This window comes from Rhinolophus sinicus, linkage group LG04, assembly GCF_036562045.2.
Source record: "Rhinolophus sinicus isolate RSC01 linkage group LG04, ASM3656204v1, whole genome shotgun sequence".
Taxonomy (NCBI): domain Eukaryota; kingdom Metazoa; phylum Chordata; class Mammalia; order Chiroptera; family Rhinolophidae; genus Rhinolophus; species Rhinolophus sinicus.
Window position 1 is genome coordinate 175,367,064 of NC_133754.1, and position 20,588 is coordinate 175,387,651.

Here is a 20,588-nt window from a genome sequence, read left to right on the forward strand (position 1 = left end):
TATAATTTTTGCTCCAAAAGAAGCATTAGAGCTAATGGTCCGGCTAGGTCTTATTTTCGGGGAAACACGGTATGTACTGAGGCATATGATGGTTGCATGTGTACTGAACATGTACAGACTAGTTTTTCTTGTCATTGTTCCATACACAATGCAGTATAAGCACTATGCCGTATAAGCACTATGCACATAGCATCTACATTCTATTAAGTATCGTAAGTAATCTAGAGATGATGTAAGTGCACGGGAGGAGGTGCATAGTCTTTTGCAAGTACTGCACCATTTTATTTAAGGGACGTGAGCATCTGTGGATTTTGGTATCCACAGGAGTCCTAGCACCAATCCCCCAGAGATACCAGGGAACGACTGTTTAGACGTTGGTGCCTGGAATCTAGTTAGTGTTCAGTAAAGATTAGATTACTAAATGAAGGGATACATGAAGGAATGAGCATGTGACTGATTTGTGAATGAATGCATGAATGTAATTTTCAATAGAGACCTGAAAGAAACTTAGACGTTTGCCCAGTGGACAAGAGGAAGATGCCAAAATGAAGGACCTGAAAAACAGCATGGCTAGTTTGGAAATGGTAAATCTAAATACCCTGCTAGAAAAATTGAATGGTTATACTCCAGAAAATGAATTGAAAGCCATTGCATGTTTTCACCCAGTGAAGGTAAATGATCAGATAGGCATTTTAGAGAGACCACTATGGCAACAGAGAAAGGATTAAAGGGAAGGTTAAGAGATGACAGGAAGGCAATCATCTATATTTATAGAATTTTAGTTTAATTGCATTTCACTGAATTGAATTGATAGGATACAAATCACAGAAAAACACTATTTTGGAGGGCATATATCCTAATATTCTGTGTGTTTAACATAGGCCACCTGGAGTTATTAAAGCAGCCTGTGGTATGGATCAGTTATGTCCATAAATGTAGCTCTGTGATCTTGTCCATTTCACTTAGCCTCATTCTTTCTCATCTCTATAATGGATATATTGATTTCAGCATGGCACAGTAATGCGCATTTAAAGTGTAGCAACACTTATGAAAAGATTTGGTAAGCTATGAAGTGATGATTCTAATTATTACAGTTGCTATAATTAGTACAAATGACAGTGAGGGTAAAGTTGAGGTACTACAAACATTAGCACTGTTACGCCAGATTTCTGTGCTGTCAGTCTGCTGCAAAATGGAGGTCATGGTAGCATAATTTTCAAGTCTGAAAGAAATGAATTAGGAGATACTGTGTATCTTTGATGCTAAACAGTGTGCAGCACATAGTGAGTGCTAAATAAATTATCTTTACTGAGGTCATTGATATCTAAAATCACCTCTAAAGTATTCTCCACCTTTCATTATTCATGCACTTTTCCCCACTCCCAATTTCCATCCTGCCAGTTTTCCATAAAAATAAACAAAGATGTAGAAACTCTTGTAAGCATCTTTTTCATTTTGGATATATGCCAACATAGGGACCTAACTTAAAAATGTAGATACATATTTTTAAATTCTCTCTCTCTCTCTGTCTCTCTGTCTCTCTGTCTGTCTCTCTCTCTGTCTCTCTCTCTGTCTCTCTCTCTCTGTCTCTCTCTCTGTCTCTCTCTCTGTCTCTCTCTCTCTCTCTCTCTCTCTATATATATATATATATATGACAAAGAGTATGCTAACAGAAAATTCAATGCTTCAAATTATTGACGGAGTCTCTCATCAGATTTCATGTATCTCTGATAATGTCTCCATCTGAAATGATAGAATTTATTTATTTCTGTCACTCTGGCACAGCCTGTTGAATTCCATCATCCACCCAGTCACAAATTGATTAGGTTATACCAAACCACTGCAATTCATTTATGTGGCCCTTTATTTGTTTATTTTTACCTCTCAGTCCCTAGTGACACATAAAGATCCATCAGCCCTTTCACGTCCTCGCTAGCGCTTGCTCTTAGCTCTCTTTCGGTCGCAGGAATGATTGTATCTGTTCATAAGCCTATAAAACGGATATTTGATTTGCTTTAGATGGAGACTCACTGAGATAATTTTGTTATGATTAACTATCTACTATGAGTTTTGTACTATTTGTGGTTCTGAAACACTAATGTAATCTGATTTGTCAGTGAACAGAATCTCTGGCCACATTAGCATGGTACACTAAAGTCCACTCTGGGCAGAGATGGCTTCACTGACACAATCGCATGCCTACTGTACACACAGGAGTACTAGGCACTGAGGAAAGAAAGAGGAGAAAGCTATGATGGCCTTTTCATCAAAAAGCTCTCCATTCCGAAGGAAAGACAGGTGATTGCAAAAGAAGGTAATATGTGCAATACTGATAGTATGAATAAGTTTTCACAGAGAAGAAATCCATTCATTCACCAAAATTTCATGAGTGCTAACTATGTGTCAAATAAAATAATGAGTTTGCTCATATATGGGATCAGGAAAGGTTTTGAAGACAGACTCACACCTGAGCAGTGTTTTGTAGGGTGAAGAGAACTTTACCCGTTGGACCCTGTGGTAGGTAATCGGCAAAGATGGCTGCAGTCGTTCCTTTGCCTGTACCCATGCGTCTTTCAAATTAGACTCTCTATATCGCCTCATGAAGATGTAAAGTCCACTTTTTTTCCTAGCATCCTGTTTTGTACACTCATGTTCATAGCAGCATTATTCATAATAGCCAAAAGGTAGAAACAGCTCAAATATCCACTGGTGTATAAATAAATAAACAAAACATGGTATATACATACAGTGTAATATTATTTGGCCTTAAAAGTTAATTCAGTTCTGATACATGCTACAGCATGGCGGGACCCTGAAAATGTGCTAATTGAAGGAAGCCAGACAGAGAAGGACAGATATTATGTGATTCAATTTATACAGTGTATCTAGAGTAGTCAAAGTCATGGCGAAAGAATGTGAAGTAGTGGTTCCCAAAGGATGAGGGGAGGATGGGGAGTTACTGTTGAAGGGGCACAGAGTTTCAGTTTGGGAAGATGAGAAGTTCCTGAGATTGGTAGTGATGAGGGTTATACAACAAAGGCAAAGCACTCAGTATCCCTGCATGGTACACTGAAAAGTGTTTGACATGGTAAATGTTACACATATTTTCCCGTAAGAAAAAAAGCAAAGCAAAATAACAGTAATAAACCTGTTTAAGACATCACTCCTACAAGGTAAGTATTGTGTTTAATGCCTTGTGGCTATGACATCTGATACAAACCACAATCCTACAAGGCAGGTATTTCAGTCATGCTTCAATCAGGAAACCAATTGGAAACCATACCAGTTACTTAAACAGAGAGAATTTAATGCAAAAAAACTGTTAATCGTATTATGGAGAACTGAAAATGGGAAAAGGGACTGGAAAACTAAAATAGGGGTGAGGTATCTCTTCCTAGAACAGGGGCAAAAGGAAAGAGGTTAGAATTATTGAAACTGAGAAGACTGGGGTAGCGGTTCCACAGAGCCAGGGCTCAGACATCTGAGATGAGACCCCTGAAGAGCAGTGGCTGGTGTCTTCTAAAAATGTGTGTGAGGCTGTTTCTGAGAGTGATGGAAAAACTGCGAAGTGGAATCAGCAGCTGCCATAGGAACAAACTGCGGCAGCCTGAGTAAGTGTCGCTGAGTGACACTCACAGGAGTGAGACCAAAATAGGATGCAGTGTGTCTTTTTCCTCCATCTCTTGTCTTGGTGTGTGCCTCCAGCACCCCCACCCCCAGGTGGCAAAGAAAATCAGTGGTTTGCACAGTACAGGGTGATAGGTTTGGAGCTGAGAGACAATAGTGACTAACCAGTGCGGTTCGTATATTTCTCCTCATTTTTATAAGTGATAGAACTATGATTGGGAGAGACTGGATGGCTTCCTAGGTCACACCACCAGTTGGTGGAAGAGCCCATGTGTGAACTCAGTTCTTCTTCTATGGAAAGCATGTCTTCCCCAATGCACCATCTTGCTTTATTGGCTAATGTGTTCATTTCTAAAGTTATTCCAAAAAATAAAAAAATAAAAAAAATTAATTCCTGAAAGTCTCCCCAGTCAGTGTCAAAGACTGTACTTGGTACTAGTAAAGCAATGGCTAATAACATACGGAAGAATTCCATCTTTTAGTCAAATCAGAGATGCAGGAAGTAGCCAGATGATCACAGCCAAGTGGCAAGTGCGAAAACAGAGGTAGAACGTATGTTCTGGCAGACACTGGAGCATTTACCTGGGAGGGTGAAGATGAATGCCAAGGAGACTTAGTTGGTGACACTGGAGCTGTGGGCCTAGCTATGTACTATGGCAACTGAGAAAAACATGGACATTTCTTTGTCAGAGGTGGTAGCATGATGACATCTCTTTGAGCAGTCCTGTACCCCTCAAAGATGAAGCCTATTAACTCAACCCACAACAGGCACCAGTCAAGGAAACTTCCCTGCAAGGCGGGGTGTTTCTCTGCTTGTCACGAGGCACAAGCCAGAGCGAGGCTGACCTTTCTCCAGAAATGGACAAGGATTAGAGGTCAGGGATTTTGTTTTAAGTGGGCCACCTTTGAAGTCCTATATTTCAAGAGATAAAAGGAGGTGCTTATGGGCCTATCTTCTGGGCCCTGCCTTTGATTCTCAGACAAGAATATAAGAAGTAAGATCATGTGTCAGAACACAAATTCTCATGGCTAGGAACTTCCAAAGAAACTGATTTCTCCCTAAATTTTAGGGCAACGCAAGGGGACTTAACCTTTTCCTATCCTCTGCTTATTTATAGTGTTCATTGATGGCATCTCCCTGCATTCTCTCTGCCTTGCTTTTTTTGTTTCCTCTTTCATACTTTAGTGTGTTAAAGTGCCATTGACGGTGTAAGACTCCATGCCAAGAGTTTTCTACATATCAGCACATTCAATTCTCACAACTTAGTAAGGAAGACAGTAAGACTAAGAGAAGACAGGTAACTGCACCAAAGTCACACAGCTAAGAAAACCCAGATCTAGTACCAGTACACAGGCCTAACTAGTGAGATAGACTACCTCTCACAGATAGGAATTCCTTCCCCTACTCCAAAGTAATTGCAAGTGGAATAGTTGACTAGAGATAAATTGGAAAAATTTGCCACCAAAATAATGGTATTTGAGAAATAAAAATATTCAGACACAAATGTTTTCCATCAATCTTTGCTTGTGCTTGAAATTCTGACTATTTTAAGTAATTTAGTCAACGCATACTTTGTGTCTCTTGCATATATGGCCTTGTTCTTCGTAGCAGAGATACCAAAAACTTAGCCCCTGTTATCCTGAGGCACACACTCTAACTTACCTATTGTTTTGATCCTCACAGAAAACAGTGGGACGAATCCATGACTCAAATCCCAGACCTGGATAGAAAAATAATTTTTTTCTTAGACTAAAAGGTGGGAGCTTGATGAGAGGGGGAAAGAATCTTTAAAAATGCCCTTCTTCCTCCTTCTGGGCTTATTTCTTTTCTATTTTTCCATCCTGATCTAACAGGATGTTAGGTCCAGTTGTGGCTTCCAATAGGGAGATGGTTTATTCTGGAGAGGTGAGAATATTAAATCAGGACTGGTGGGGAGGATATATAAGAACCGATTTGTATGGTTTATTTGAGAGAAGAAGAGGGAGAAGAAAGAAAGCTCCTTAACATCTTTATGGCATACTAACTATCGCGCCAGCGAAAACCAAATTATTTGAAGCTGGAACTCCTTAAACAGGACTAAAGATTAAGGATTTGCTAGTGTTCTCTCTGCCTTATCTCTAGGACCCCCACCGGATAGGCCCCAGTTACAGATAATTCAGGGAAACCTTCAAGTTCTTTTCAATCTCCGTTTTCCATATAAGGAGTTTGAGACCCAGAGCAATGGAGACTGTTCAAAGATCACAGTCCAGGATGAAAATGCATGCGTCCATCTCCAAAAGCTGTGTTCCCTCCTTTACAGTACTCCCACCAAAGGTCCGTCCTTTAGAACCCCCCTTGACACAGAAAGTGCCTTTATGTAAACATTAAAAAGTGGTATCTATGGAGTCCACACTAATCCATCTTTTAAATTTTGCTTTTCATGGTGTTATTATGGGATCACGCTCCATGAAGAGCTCTCTGTAGATGCTATTACCCCGCACGGCGGCTTTGGAAAGTGGGCTGAAGACGCTGTGAGTTTGTGCAACAGCACATGTTAACATGAGTTATAATATGTCAGGGGCCCCGTGTTAACGATCAGAAAACCTATTCAGCTCCTTTAAGGTTAATCAACTCAGCATTTGTGCCAGGTGTAATGTCTAATTAAAATGATGGACGGGCAGAGAATGCCTCCAGGCAGAGGGAGGAGATGGCACAAAGAGGAAGCGCCCGTGCCATATTGGTTTGGAAAATCAATAAGAGGAGCTCATTTTATCCCACTGTTATCTGTGCATTTGCCATTCAGTGGCTCATTTGAAAAAGTGCCAACTGGCTGATGAGTAGGCTCGGCAGGGCTGCGTTTTTCAGCACTTAAGGATACTCTGTTTGCAGGAACCTCAGGGGTGACCCAGGGTGTCTCTGGAGGGAACCACAGAGAGGGGAGTGTGGCCACAGGGATCCAAGAAGCCATCCCAGGTTCCACTTGGAATCATCAACTCTTAGAGGCAGGGAGGAGGCTGGTGGAAAGAGCCACCAGGAGAAGGCTGGGGAAATCTGAGGTTGAGTCTCAGTCCGTTACTAAATAGATTTTGAACCTTGGTGAAGTATTTTCAGCTTTCAATTTCATCATCTGAAAATGCACACAGTCATAACAGTAGCTGCATTGCAAACTCCATAAATTTGTTGTGACCATTAGAAGAATTTTTGACTGAAAATTATGTAATAATATCCAGATTGAAAACATATATTTAAATATGTAGCTGTATCTCCTTTCACAACTCTATATTTGTATTTATTAATTTATTTAATAAATATGTATTAAATATTTACTATGTGCTGAGCACTATTTTAATCATTAAAGGAGAAACAGCAAGAAACAGATAACTTGACTGTTCCAAAGAAGCTGAATGTACACGTAATGGTGGAGAAAATATCTCAAAGACACGTGATTATAGTTTACTTATGTTTGCTCAAATCTCTTCATCCCTTTTCTGAGGAAAGCCAACTGAAAGGTTAGGCATAGAAAATAGGTAGATGATCAGTAATTGGGTACTAATTTTTAATTTATTGAGATCAAATGTTGGTGACCATCATTGTCTTTTTTTTTTTTTTTTTTAGAATATAATTCATAAATAATCCTTGGGAAAATATAGAATTGTTCATCATTGCCGTTGAGGTACTGAATGGACATGATTTTTTTTATTCCAGTTCACAGCCCAAGTACTTTTGTAGCCAATGTATGACTTGTGGACCACAAGAGAGTTGGGGATATAATGGGATTATATGGACTTGCTGGGAAATGGTTCTCTAATCTCACTTTGACTACTTCCTTATGGGAGATCATTAGATCTTGGGATTATCCATGCCACTGCAGGAGACCCATGGGGGCCGACATTTTCATTGAATTTCTTTGTCTACAATTTATGAAGACTTTCATTGTGAGACTTTTGTTAGACACTATCAGCTGTTTTGCTCTAGGTTAAGAGAGATGAAAGTTAATCAGGAACATGTCCTCATTTGGCACATGGAGTCCATGGAACAAAACTATTTATCACGTGTCGAGCACAGTCTCAATGGCAATGACTGCCACAGCATGTGGAATTGTAAATTGAACATTGAAAGACTGAGATGGCAGCTTTAATCTGTTAACCTCTGAACTTTCTATGAGAAAGACATGATAAGTCATTTAAACCATTGTATTTTGGGATGGCTTTACTTTTGTATTATCCTAATACAAATGATACACGGTATATTAGGACTGTGGTTCTCAGACCTGCTTCTATCATCACTTGAGAGGTCTACACTTATCTTGAGTGATCCATCTTAATTTTTTCAATAAAAGTATCTTGTGTTCTTAAATAAAAACAAATGCCACCTCTTACTGCAAGAAAATAGAAGTGTTGCAGGCGTACAAAGATAAAACCGTGTCCGGTTACATAACAACACAGCCTCTTGAACTTCCTGAGTAATGGACTGGAAAAAACATGACAAGAGATCAACTGAGGCCCAAATCTGTGGTGCCATTGATACTCATGTTTCCAACTTTGCACAGATGGTTTAGAGGAGAGAGTACTGGCATCTTGGCATCAAATAAACGTAATTGTTATTTCGCCATATCATCCATAAACCATGTGATCCGGGGCCTTTGTAACACTACTGTGAGACTCCTACCTTAAGTATTAAATTAGAATAAATCATAACTGGCCTGGTGTTTAACCGCATTTCTGAAAGAATCAAATACAACAAAAGGCAGATAAAAGTCCTCTGTTAGCAGGAAAATGTAGTGAGTTTTTGGAGCTTGGCTTTATTCAACTGCCCTGAAAGAGTCTAAGAAAAGACTACAAAAGGAAAAGGTACAGTCACAGCCTTCATTTTTTTTTTTAGCAGCCAGGATTAATAACAATAAATTAGAAGGAGTCTGTAATAACTTGTGGATTTTGAGAGTGCAGAGAAAGCAGTGATTAATGCTAAAAGGTATATCAGAAGTGGCTTCAGATAAAATATATCATTCTGATGTGCCCAAGGTTGAAGACTAAGGAGGAGCCCAGTGTAGATTTGTGAGTCGCTCACGGCTAGAGGAAGAATGAAAGCAAGACATGAGGAGTGTGGGCTTGCACAGAGGGAGCAGGGGCTCCCCTTTGCCTGTGAAGATTGATTATGATACATGGCATAATTGTGGTGTGAGTGGAAAAGTGCATGACATTTTCCCAACTTGAGATTAGATTGAAATGAATGAGGTACCACCTTTTCATTCTGGGGTCATCGTGGCCCTGAGACCTACTAATAAGGACAGAGTGTTTAGAAGTTATCAGGATGGGGTTCTCTGTGCTCTCCACTCTGTTTTCAAAATTGAAGACAATAGCATCATTTCTGATTTGCTGTGTAGGAGGCAAAAGTCAGGGACAGTGAACAGAGAAGCAGGATCCTTCCATCTACTAGTATTTTTCTTTTTGTTAATGCTTCAAAGCAAATGACATGAAAAACCCTCTTTAATGGTGATGAGCAGATTTTTCCATTTGTAGATGATGACCACATGCATTGATAGCAAGGCCATTCTTTATTTATGCTCAGCCGAGTTCTGCAAATAGAGAAATTGGCTAATTATCTACAAATTTTCATGCTTTATCTCCATAGAATTTTAATGAACAGGAATTGCCATGGACTCATTCATATTTGTGAAGAGGGAACAACCTCTCCCTTTGGTGATTTCTCTCCCTTTGTAGCTCTCAGACCTGACAGTATTAGGAGAAATAAAATTTTGGCTGATCACATTCCCGTCATTCACCAGTCCGCTCTGCTGCCTTTTGAACCACAATCTTCTGAATCGGGCCTGTTGCTCCAAATGATGAGGATGAAGCAGAGATAGTTTGGAACATTTCCTTGTTGTGTTATCTACATAGACCGGCCTCTGTGAAGACATAGCTTGGGTTTAATTGGGTTGTACTCCACAGAAAGTAATCACATCAAATCAACAAATACCCACTGAAGACATCTAGTACAAGGCAACAAGCTTGACAAAATACCCCTTTACTAATTTCTGGCCTGAATTCTACAGACCCCAGAAGCATTTGGCACAGGGGTGCCACTTCTCTGCTGCTAAATGATCATCATCATTACCAGTAACAAGAGTTTATGACTGTACCAAAATGTCTCCAGAATCTGTCCACTTCTCCATTCTAACTGCTACTAGCTAGATTCAGGCCCTGTGTTATCTGGCCCAGATAATGCAATTACTTCTATCTCTTCTCCCAGCCTCCCTTAGCTCCCTTTCAATCCAACCTCCCCATGGGTGGCTCAAATATTTAAGCATAGGTCTTATTTTGCCCTCTTCTCCACAATATCTAAAACTAAAATGTTCAATGGTTTTCTTTAGTAACTGTAAATTAATGTCCCTCTCTCATTTAAAGAGTAAAGAATATTTTCTGTGGGCTACCCATGAAGGTTTCAACTGTTCTCAATATAATGCTACTCAACCATAAGCTTAGGCATACACTTCTTAAAATAATAGTGCTTTTTCATCTTCACCACCAAATGAAATTTATATATGAAACACAAACATATTGAAACCAAAAGGAAAAACAAATGTCACTATGATCATTGTTTCTTTGAAATCGTGTTATCAATATAGGATTCACCAAGAGAAAGATGTGTTTGTGTGGGAAGTCCTAATTTGTCATTCAGATTTTATGTTTTAGATGTTGATATGAAAGATCATGAGTTGAGCCCTCATCGTTATTGTTAGTTTTTTTCCTTTTAAATTTTAATATTTTTTAATATCCAGTCATATTGAAGGACCAAATCAATGTAATAGAATCCTCACAAAATTAAAAAAAGGTAATCATGCTTAAGGAAAAAACATCTTATTTCCTTTTACTATTTCACTTCCTTCTAGTGAAATGCTGATACATGTAAAGAGAGGTTTCAATTATATATCCATTTAAAATGTGACCATCATTCTGACTAAACCTTTTTTGTTCATTAGGACAATACTGCCTCTCACAATGGGATAACTCAGTGTCACCTTGTATTGTTTTTCTTTTTAAAATATCAAAAATTCCTCTTTGCAACAACATGTCACATCATTATTCACCCCCAACTTTGCACAAACAGGATGATGAAATATAGGAATTGAAACAGGGTGGTTGTGTGTGTTTATAAGGTAATTACATAAATGATCCAAAATACATTTATCATTGAAATGCACACACATATTTCTAAAATGAATTCTCATAGATTACGCACATAACTTCATGAACCAATGAAATTGAGTTTCCCAGTAAAGTCCCAGATCTTTAACCAATCCACATTCTTATCTCCTATGCCTCCAAATCTCTGCTCATGCTGGTTGCTCTGTCTGGAATATTCTGTCTCACATCCTACATCCCTCTTCAGTCTCTCAAAGACCTGGAAGAATATTTCAACCTCTATGCAAACACTCTAAACAGATTCATCACTCATCCCACCATATTTCTATGATTTTTCTTTTATATCCCCTGAAATGACTTGTTTCTTGCATATAGCCCTCTCTCTGTGCTCCTCTCCCTGCCTCTGTACCCACTCTCTACTTTTACTTCAGAATTTAAGTTCCTTAAAGTTAAGGGGCAGCAACCAGCACCAATAAGTCAGTAGGAATGGAAGGGAATGAGATGAGTTGAGATGAGATGGGATTTGATAAGATGAGATGAAAGAACTATTTACCGATCCACTATCAGGAGCTTTGAAAGTCATCAAATGTTAAGACACCACTCTTAAGTTTGGGAGGTGGGCATCTATGAATAATAATAATAATAGTAATAATAATAATAATAATCAGCAATTCAAGGAAGTATATCAAATATGTAAATGATTAGTATGGACAGTAACTACAATAGGAATTCAGATAAATGAGAAATGGCATGGGTAGATGCAGTAATGGATTTTTTCCAAGAACAGGTTATGAAAAAATGGTCACATGTCGTTAAGAGATGGAAAGAGAGCTTCAGACAATGGATACTGTGTGGTCAGAAGTGGGGTGATAGGCAGACAGTTCTGATTGACAATGAATTGGCCAGTTAACTTGGAGGTGATTTGATAAGGATACAGGATGCCTCATTAAATGGGATGTGGAGTTACTGTCTTAATCTAGTGACTTTTAAAGTATTTGAAGACTTGAGGCCCTTTGTGAAACTCAAGTCTCATTGAAGATCCACGTCCCTCCCTGTTCTAGGCAGATTAGTGCCGATACAACGCCTATTGTGTTTTCTTGTCATAGCACTTGTTAGAAATATAATTAAATAATGCCTAGGACGTTTATCTGAGTCCTCACTACAAAGAAACTCTAAGAGGTAAAATCTCACAATTCAGCCTTGGTCAGGACTCTAGCCTCAGCATTTGTCAGATAGCAGACACTTGATAAATATTGCCTGCAGCTTAAAGCAGTGTTACTCTGGTTGAGACTAGAGTAGACTTCAGCCAATCACCCCTATTCTCTTTCCTCAGTGTCTCCTTGGGTGTCTTGGCACAATGTCTAATGTTCAACAGAGTATATTTTGGAGGGGAAAAACAAAAGCAAGGCCCATGGTCTCAATTTCCTCATTCCTCATTTGCAATGTTCCCACTACAACTGGAGACCATAATGAGCAACAGCAAGGTTGTGGTAAGAATGAACTGAGATCAGATAATGCATGTGAACACAGGTTTTAAACTCTGAAAACTGTTATCAGTCCTTGCCATATATAGAAATGTAGAACATGGCCATCACCCAAACTCACCTTAAAAAGCTGGACTAGAATCCTGGATGTAGTGGTCTGAGCCAAATGTAATTGCTATAATATGCATTAAAAACAATAATGGCCTCTCCTGTGGACTCTGGTTCAAGTAATCCAGCCAAGCCCAGGTAGATCCAAAACAAATCACCCCTAAATTACCAAATACTAGTTACATTTCTCTTTTTGAAGCCCTCATCTCCACTTCCGATAGATCTCCCCAGCCCCGCCAGCTCCAGAGTAGTATATCCCACCCCTCGCATCCTTATTTATAAGTCCTGGAAAGGAACGATGCATGCGCCTGGCACTTTTGAGATGGGAGCCCATTTAGAAATAGTTTGAAACTTCTTATTCTGGAATCTCCAAATTGCTGGTGTATGCTGTGGTTGGAATGATGCTAAGATTAAGGAGAGAAAGACAAAACATTAGACCAAATTTATTTTTAAAGGCTTAAGAATGACTATTCTAAAAGTAGCCTCTCTCTCTGCTGCTTTTCTTTGAATAAATGCTGCAATGAAACGAGGGGCTGTATAGCCAGAGCTTTAAAACACCCAGGTCCTCTGTCAGACAGGCCTGAGTCCCAATCTAGCTTCAGCATGTCCTGTGTCTGTTCTTATACAAGTAGCTCAACCCTCTAAGTAGTAGGTTCCTTATAGGCAATGCAGGTGTTATTAATGGCCGCTCTCAGGGTCGCGGTCGTGAGAATTAAATCACACAGTTCCTCTTCATCCATTTGTAGAGGCTAGCAGAGAGTTTTGAAAGTATTGCATTTCTATGTGGCCGGGCCCCAGAAGTTCCCAAAGTCTGATGCTTTTTTTTTTTTTTTTAAATTATGCTCTCACCCCTGCACTTCCTGGCCTTGAAGTAGATACCAGTGTATATATACTATATGGGAATTACATACCACTGTATTAGTAGCTGGACAAGTAGCCAACCATCTCTTTCCCCCACCCTCATCTAAACGAGCTAGCAAAACCATTAAGCGACCAGAGCGTGGATCTGGATCGCATGAGTTCTCAGTCCTGACTGCTTCTTATTGCGCGTATCACGTTGAGCAAATGAAAGAATCTCTCTGACCTCTTTTTACTCATGTGTAAAATGAGAACAGTGTATAAAATATTGATAACTTCATCACAGGATTTTTAGTGAGGGTTAAATGAGTTATTATGTACTATAAGTACCAGAGAAGTCCCTGGCACATAGCACATGCTGTATGTATTAGATATTACGGTTAACGATTTTATTACCATTTTGTTGTTTAGTAACATATGGATTATAAAACACACCCACTATCAGTATTCCTAAATGTGTCTTAAGTTCATTGATTACATATATCATGCCATTTCATTCTCATCAACAATCAAATGTATGTTTCCTATTTACAGTTGAGGGAAGTAAGGCTCATACATATAATTCACTTGCCAAGATCCCACATAATTAATAAGTGGTACAAATGAGGAGTAAGCTGATCTGAGTGACTCCGAATTTCACTCCAGTATCCCAATAAAGAGTATGGAAGATTGTCTGTATTTACGGGTCACTTGAGAAGGCTTTTTTTACACTATCTTCCTGACCCTCCTCCACCCATGGCAGGGAAAAAATAAAAAGCATTCCTAAATGGTCCCATGTTTCCCTAATTTTTGCCTTTCTCACAGTCCCTGGCTCGCAGAACACTCTCAAGTGACAGCCTATGAAGGAAATACCACTAATTGCTTACACTTTGTGGGATACCTGTGACACTCAGGCTCAGTACTTAGAAGTTTACAGTCTTTCTGTCATCCATTCTACAGGATGGTTCTGCAAGGTGGTGCAATTATTGTCTTTTATCAGGTAAAAATTCACAAGTTAACTATTTTCCCCCAGGCATCCCAGCTGATATGCAGCAGAATTGGGATTTAAGCAGGCCTAGTGACCTATCCCTTGACTCTGTATCTTCCCCTTGAAGATATGGACAAATGATATCAAGTCTGATACTAAAACTTTATCCACTTCATCAAAGATTCCAGAGACTATGTAACACTCAACATACTAGCTGCTGGGTGATCAAATTGCGTAATGTGTATCTCTCCCTCTCCCATTCTCTCTCCTTCCTTTGTCTCTCTCTCTCTCTCAAGCTTGCCATGGACAAAACAGAAATAATTGTCAATAACTAAAGTTGATTCCTGGCAAACAGCTGATGAGCATATTTCAGAGGCTCCTGGTTTCTGACCTTTACTGCCCTAGACAATGACAAAATCTTGTTGAAAGCTCTTTAAGCTGAAATTAATTTATGCTCGACAGTGATTAAAAGAGAAAGTGAGAAGGGGATGGAAATTAACAAATCCATCTTTATTGCTGAGATCCCATTATGATTATAAGGAGAGGGAAAAATCAACGTGGCGGGTGCCAGCTGCAATCTGGTAAGGACTTTAAACAGCCCGTCCCGCTTGGGAAATGTCCTTGGGTGGACAGATTTATCTGTCACTGAGGCTTTCCGAGAGAGGGGCCTATTTATCAAGGACTGGAATGCTGAGATCCTTGCACTTGCTTTTGGAATAAGGTTCCAGCAAGATAGTCATTGGAGGGACAGGCCAGGGAGCTTCACAGATAAGTCCCCTTGACAGGGACCTCTAGATTCTGCAGGTGCTTCCAAGAACAGACATGGCTGAATTGCCGTGCTCTGGTTCCTGTTGGGCCAGTCCCTTCGGTACACGCCTTTAAGTGCTGATGTCCTTGTACCTGCAATTCCTCACGGGCCCCCTGGGAGGGCTCTGAGGCCAAGGGCCTTGTTTCGGACCTTTTTGTCTCCGCATTGCTCTTCAGACAGTATGGCCTAATGCAAACAACACTAAGCAAATACTGAAGAAGACATTCAGCACTAATTACACATTCAGTCTTCAAAAATCATATATGCTGAACACCTATGCTCGGCACCAGGCCATGGAGATAAAAATTCTAAGCACCACGATGCCACTGTCCCTGTAGAGCCAACCAGAGAGAATGAGGCTCATTGCCTCTTAAAATTAGAATTCTCCCAGAGAGAGTTCTAGACTCATACCATTTCATGAGATGCAGCATGTGCTGAGAACTTCCTGTATGCCAGACGTTTGACACACAATATCTCATTTTGTACCAGAAGCAATGAAAGTAAGTATTCTTTTTCTCATTTTACAGATGTGTGAGTAAAGGGTCAGAGAGGTGAAGTGATTTCCCTTAGGACACAGAGCCAGTGCAGAGAACCAGAGAACCTGCACTCAGCCCTATCATACACCCAAGGGTGGGTTTTTGTCCACTGCCCTCACCACATCAAAGCTGTGATGCTGAAGTAAGATCATGAATCTAAGAAGAGCCTTGATTGTAGGTTTGCTGAACCTCTCACTGGCTCTGTGACCTTGGGAAAATCACTGTGTCTTCCAATGTATTGATTTTGTCATCCGCAGAGAAAGGGATCACCCCTTGCCCTGTCTGTTTCACAGGTTAATCTGAGGCTTGGAGGACACAATGTATGCGAAAATGATTTGCAAATGTAAGCTATTATTATTATATAGCCCAACCTCTACTAATACATGCACCTTCTCCACAATTGGGCTTAATTTGTCTCATAATCATTTATATTTCAAAGGAAGGAAACTGACCACGTGATATCGCCTCATGTAAAAGTGTAACTAAGAGGACGGAGGTGTAAGCTATGGCTCCTCTAATTGGCTTTAATTATCATTGGACAACTACTCAGGAGGGAAAATTGCTTTGTTTCAAAGCAGGCAAAAGCACAGTGAGTTTAATATCTGAAAATGTTAATGATGAAGATAATAAAGTGATCTTTGATTCTTACTATCATCGCATGGACATCAGTATTGATAAAAGGAGGAAACTGACAGCTTGCACAGCTCTTGAGGGGAAAGTTGTGTCACAGTGATCCTGTGCACAATGATTGCGGTTACCTAGGAGGAAACTTCCGGGGATGAGGGTTGGGATGATGGCGTTTACCAACGTACCCAATGCACTTAGGGAACTCATTTTACCTCTCTAGACCTCAACTAGGAAGTGATTTCTACTCCCCATGCCCCTTCAGAATACAAATCTTGAAATTGAAATGCTCAGGAATTCTTGGAATTCTTATCCAGAATATGAGAGAGAGAGAGAGAGAGAGAGATTGGTCACTTGCCCCAGAAGTCAAGCTCTTCTAGAGCGTCTTACAATGTTAATGCAGGAAGCAAGAATTATACTGGAAAAGTCCGTTCACATGGATTTGAATAGAGTGACCCCTCCTACAGTGGCGTGGCTCAAACAAGTTTTTCAGCTTTGAATCAGATTAGCAACTTGTCCTTCCTTAGAGGGAAGTTGGCAAGTTAAGAGAAAGTGATCACTGAAATGACCTGGCTTAGGGAGGAGGAGTAAAATGCCTACTCTCTGCAGGATCCTGACTATTTCCATACTTGGCTAAACACTTTCAATGGGTCCTCATTGACCAGAACAATATTCCTTGTGCTGTGTTTCAGAAAACACAAATTTTACAACTTATCATAGTTGTTGCTGAAAAAGGATTCTGTGTCGGGGGGGCGAGGGAATGTGTTTATAAAGCACGGAGTTAAACAGTTTACCAGGTTTCTTTACCTCACAGAGCCCTTGATGTACTGGTGTGCATTACGAGTGTATAAAAGGGTAGCAATGTACAGAGTATTGAGACATATTTAGCAACAACAAAAACAGTTATTTAGGGTTTAGTATTTCTATGATGAATGTTATGGCAAATGCACTTTGGAAATGCCAGTCTAAAATAAGAAGTCCCAGGCTAGGTGTACCCCCTTCATTACCAACTCCAATATCTCAATGGCTGATTTCTCGTTCATGGAAGTTTTTGGTTGGTGGACTTCCCAGGGAGCTAACTGATAGTCTGTGAAGTTAGGGAATCAAGCTCCTTGTAGCCTACGGCACTGCTTTCTCAAAGACCTTCACTCCTAGCCTCATGGCTGGAAGAGAAAGACCATGGCTGGAAAATCACCCAAGCCATCTCATGGACAGATCTAAAAGGGGCAGACATCACTTTTTTCCATAATGCACTGATGGAACTCAGTCATATCGTCCTCTCCAAACACAAAATATGGGAAATGTGGTCTCTGTCTATGCCTAGGAGGAAATGAAACATATACCACTGTCTCACGCATAGTCGTCACTTTGAAAATCTCTGCTCTTTGTCCCCAAAATGAACTGACATGTCTCAACTCAACACATAGTATGTTCTGTCAACCTCTTAGTTTCTTGCATTTCAGTATTGTTAATTTTGCATAATTTTCACCTCTTCCTTAATCCATTCTCCTTTTTTGTTTTTTCCCTTTCCTGTGCCTCAGAAGAAACACCCCCCATCCTAAAATGCACCATTATGTCATTTCTTTCATTATGCTTTCTCTGGTCACCCTCTCATGTCTGTTCCAGAAAGCAGTCTTCTTTCTTTACATGATCTATCTCTCTATTATATATCAAATATTGATTAGTATTCATTGGAGACTCTTAACTCTATTCACATACAAGCTTGGGGATATGTGTCACGTTGCAGAAGGAAGAAGAGGGTCTGGAGAACAAGGCAGATATGAGTTTGGATCCAGGCTTCTCACTGACTAGACATATCACCTTGGGCCAGTAACATTGCCACTTGATGCTGCTTCCTCCCTTGAAAGTGATGAATTGAAAACCTGTCTAAATTAGTTTGTCAGGAAGTTAAAAATGGCATAATGCACAAAGGTCCTTAACACAATGCACCTGCGACATAAAGAGTCATCTGTGTTGATTGTTACCACCGTTCTCATCGCTGGCATTGTCATTTGGAGCCAAACAGACCAGGTTTTCAATCCTGACCCTGTCACTTATTAGCAGTCTGACTTGGGGAAAATCACTTTCTATTTCTGAGTCTCAGCTTTCTCGTTTGTACAAATGGAGAGAACTCTTCCTTTCTGAGTGAATAGCAAGAAAACCGCCTATCACAACATGTCGCAGTGACTGGCATATGGTACATGCGCAAGTAATTAATGAAATGTATTACAACACACCACTACCCCTAATACCAGGCACAAGAAGATCTATTCACTTCATGATTCTGTCTAGAGGGGAAAAAAGACAGCCTCCTCCATATAGGTTGCTTTTGTGCCTGAGGACCTATAGCCAGGCAGTTCTCCATTACGCCCCCTCTATGTCTTCGAAGCTATAACCTAAGCCCAGTTTTTCTTTTCTGATATGGAGTTGCTCACCTTCACTGTACTGTCCTCTTAGGTGCTTGAAGACTGTTAAGCCAACGCCTCACCTTTCTCTTTCTCAGGCTGAACTCCTTTAATTTCTCATCCCAGGTGACCTTTTCCAGTCCTTTAATCATTGCCCTGCCTTTCCATTTCAGAACAGTACAGAGGCACAGTACCCCCAAAATTCTACCGTTATATGTGGAAATAGCAAGCACTTACACTGCAAACCATCTAGTACAGGACAGCGTTCACTAAGGAACGGTTAGAAACAGTCACCTCCAGGAAGTTTCACTCCACTGCCAACTACCCATGCTGTCTCCACCATCATCTTCAGGTCCAACAGCAGGTGGTCATTTGCAGGTATCCCTTCCTCTGTGCATAAAGAATATTCAGCCATTTATGTCCAGTTGTTATACTCACTCGATTCAACATTAAGTACCTATTGTGTGCCAGGAACTGTTCCACAGGCAGAAAGCATTCTGGATGGAGCCCTCGTTCTGTGAATACAAAGCAAATAAGTGAATAAGTAAAATAGGATCATATAATGGCTATAGATATAGATATTAGAGAAAACTGTCATGTGGGGCAAAACAAACAAGCAGCTATTAGTCTCAGATGGAACCTGGATCTCCCCGTTCCTTGTTTGGGGTGTTTCATGAGTGAATCCTTTCTTTAAGATTCAGTTTTATCATCATATGTGGAGCTGGATGCTACCAACAACCCTTCAGGGTTTTATTGAAAATTAAATAAATGAAGACACTAAAAGCATCGAGCTCTGTGTCTGACACTTAGCACTCATAGTATCACCTTAAATTCTTGTCTTTGTTTGCCAAGTACAAAGAAGAAATACCAAGTAAAGAAATTGGGCGACAGCAAATCTTTTCCAAATAGAGTAGTTGAGTTTGAGTTTGTTATTAAACATCTATTTTTAATATTTTTTCCTCTTCTTTTTTTTTTTTTTTTAAGGAATGAATTTTTATTAGTCTAAAGGCAAATTGTGCAGGTCCCAAACTTTAATAAAAATACCTTTATTTTACAGTGTCCTTTTTTGGTCTTACCTTCATTTCAAGCAAACCTCCCTTTCCCTCTCTCACAGCGGTCTGCCTCCCTCTCCCTCCCTGATTTCCTCATTTCCCCTGAGTTGTCTGTTTCCTCCATGTCCCTTATCTCCTTTCTTGTTCCCTGAATCATTACCACGACTGGTCTTGGAAGAAGTAGGCCCCTATGGTCAAGGGCACGGGCTATGGGTCTCAATCCAGGTTCTCTCATTTGTTAGCTAAATAACTTTGGTAAAGTGGCTTAACCTTTCTAAGGCCCAGTGTTGTTTTTTTCCCAACGAAATCAGCATAATAGTAGTTCTTTCCCAATAAAGTTTTTATTAGTATGAAATAAAATTGTGCATATAAAGCATCCAACCATAATACACTCTCAATAAATGGCATCTATTATTTCCTGTGCTATGTATTTTATTTGGAGACAGTTATTCTATTAAGTGTGGAACAGTGTGTTGGGCACCATAGAGAGGACAGGCAGGAAATAAAGGCAGGATCTCTATCCCCAAAGAGTGAATGGCTCACTAGAGAAGCATGCATGCCTACATAAAAACATAATGATAATGGAAACCAAAGGGCAAGATTTTCTGTCAAGCGAGTATGTTAGATGAAAGATCATAAATATGGTTTTGTTCTAAAAACTAAGTCTAATATGTTGTTTTTTGTTGACTGGGATGACATACTAGAAGGAGTTTTGAAGTCCATGACAGAATAAGTAGAAAATATAAAGTCATAACTGATTCACAATGTCTGCCAAGGGTACAGAAAGAGAGATTTTGGTACAGAGAGTGTTTTCCAAGGTGTGTTGAAAAAAAGAGTGAAATGTCTTCTTGAGTATTTTTATGAGACCTTTATTTTACTTGTGTTATTCAGTATATGGCATGGATGTTGTTATCCTCATTACAACTGAAACTGAAACTCAAGAGAAGTTAAGTCATCTTTCCACATCACACAGCTAGAAAAATGTCTTGGTTCAAAT